This window comes from Berghia stephanieae, chromosome 13 (assembly GCF_034508935.2).
Source record: "Berghia stephanieae isolate SIO BIC M18660-M18661 chromosome 13, UCSD_Bste_1.3, whole genome shotgun sequence".
Lineage (NCBI taxonomy): Eukaryota > Metazoa > Mollusca > Gastropoda > Nudibranchia > Aeolidiidae > Berghia > Berghia stephanieae.
The window spans coordinates 4,524,838-4,527,337 of NC_088372.1; the positions used below are offsets into that span (position 1 = coordinate 4,524,838).

General features: G+C 33.0%; 1 protein-coding gene across 1 annotated transcript in view; it reads left to right on the forward strand.

Annotated features, from left to right (window-relative positions):
- LOC144958640 (uncharacterized) overlaps positions 1-308 on the forward strand; it is a 10,415-nt gene extending 10,107 nt beyond the window's left edge. Inside the window, exon 5 of the mRNA XM_078890743.1 lies at positions 1-308. This exon is cut by the window's left edge and continues 682 nt beyond it. The gene's annotated coding sequence lies outside the window, so the exon portion shown is untranslated.
- Positions 309-2,500: the final 2,192 nt, after the last annotated feature.

Below are 2,500 nucleotides of genomic sequence, written 5' to 3' on the forward strand. Positions count from 1 at the left end.
GATGATGATGGCAATGATGATGATGATGATGATGATGATGATGATGATGATGATGATGATGATGATGATGATGATGGTAATGATGATGATTATGATGATGGCTCATCTTAACTATATAACTCTCAAGATTTTCTTATAATGTTATTAACAAAATATATCAATGGAATAGAGAAAAGAAAATATATATCTTGATAATGACAATTGTAGCTTGCACTTTTTATAGCATTTGAGATAGCTACATCAACTTATCGTAGCCTGCTATTTACTTTAGTGCTTTGATATTATCAAAATAAAAAAGTGAACAACTATTGGTTTCGTTCTTTTTCTGTCCTGTTCATTGTTCGTAGTTTATTCTGATCCAAAGCAATGGTTCACAAGGAATACGCGCACCATTGTAAAGCATAAGTAGAAAACGGTAGGATCTGCTCAAGGAAACACGTGATTCCATTTGTTGAACTATTGAATACAACTCAAGATTTGTTTTCTTTTGTGGCCAAAGACTTGTCTTTTGACGTTATTTTTTGTTCAGTGTCAGGCTACAGATAGTATGCAGATGACGTCACTCAGGCCTTTGTTATTGTTTTTGCCATCCGCGTTTGTGAGTTGTTTTCACTAAACTGTATTAACCAGACTATAAAAGTTCATGGTTACACAGAGTTTGTGTGTTGGTCCGTTATACTTCCGGATGGCAATGTTGTGAACTCCTTGGCCAAGCGCATTCTATCTATAAGTTTACGATGGCTACTGTACGACACACGTTTTACTACCGATGGTATGTGTCCTAGTCAGTGGCGGTTCTAGCCTATTTACAGTGGTTGGGCAAAGATGATCCGGTCATATATATATATATATATATATATATATATATATATATATATATATATATATATATATATATATATTATTTATTTATTTATTTATTTATTTTAATTATATTTTTTTTTCACCTTTAAAAAAAAATATTTCAACCACAAATAATCACATTCACAATGAAATGACAATACCAGTAGATTTTAATTATTCCAAACGTAATCAAAAAATAATCACGAAAGAGAATACAACTAAAAAATAAAGCGACGAGACATAATGCGACAACACCTTGACAATAGAAGTCCATTTCGTTCACTCGAAAAATTAAAGAGATGCTTTAATCCCTCAACGGCGAGATTAATATTTCTGTTACATTACTGGTTTTCAGTAGTATGTAGTAACCTTTAAGTTTTCATCGAGAAGCAACAACAGCGATATGACTCGAGTTTCAATCAGAGCTGAAATTGCATCATTTTTACTGCTGTCTTGGTGGTTAGAATGATTGTGCCGGTGGTGGTAGTGGTTGGAATAGTGGTAGCGGTGGTGGTGGTGGTGGAGGAGGAAGGGGAAGACGAGGCGGTGAGGGAGGATGTAATTATGATAGTGGTTTTGGTGGTGCTGTTGGTTAGAATTATAGTTGTGGAAACGATTGTTGTACTTGTTGTTAATATTGTTGTTGTTGTTGTTGTTGTTGTTGTTGTTGTTGTTGTTGTTGTTGGTTAATGATGATGATGATGATGATGATGATGATGATGATGATGATGATGATGATGATGACAACGACGATGTCGTCGACAATGATGGTTACCACCATACGATATTACAAAGTTTATTTAATATTAGGCTTTCGCCAATAATGTTACCAATCTCTCCTCATGCATTCGTTATACTATCACAATAACGACCGTGTTATCTTTACTCCTTCCCCAACCAACCCCTAGCTTCCCGCCTCTTCGTTGCGAACCATCTTATGTATTAGCTTCAGGACTGGCAAGTACGGAATCTGCCCACCCTTCCTTTAAACGTATTTATTTCCTCTATAACTTAGAATTCAACTCTCTCCTTACTCAGAAGAGTATTTCTCGTATACTAATTCAATTGTTGAGAAAACCAAAATGGTGGTTGTATTTTATATATTTATTTAGTCGTGACTTTTGAATAAAAGTGTTTTATTTTATTAGAGGGAATACAATAAAAAATTACATTGTTTTGCAAAATTATTTAGTCTGGCAATAAAAATACAGCGGTAATTACTTTAAGAATAATAATAATAAAAAAAGAACTAACAAATTAATTTGTTAAAAAACAAAAACAAAAAAACAACCAAAAAAAATAAGAAAACAATTTAAATAAATGAGTTTTGAGAAGTACTTAAAGAAAACGAGAAAAAAAAAAAAAGAAATAATTTAAATGGATAAACAAATATATAAAAACAACACAAATTAATACTAAATTGATATAATATTAGTAAGTTAATAAATTTAATTCAATACTGGAACCTTCCCAAAGTCATTACATCAATGGTACCAGCACAAGTAAGGCAATAAATAAGAAAAAGTTCGTTTGCCAAAAGCTCTATTCAGTGTTCACTGGTTATTAAGGTGGGCTCATTTGAATTAGCCCGACCTAGAACTAGAGAGGCCAGACAGCAAAAATCGGAGTTAGTTCACCGTCAGGCGACGTGACAATG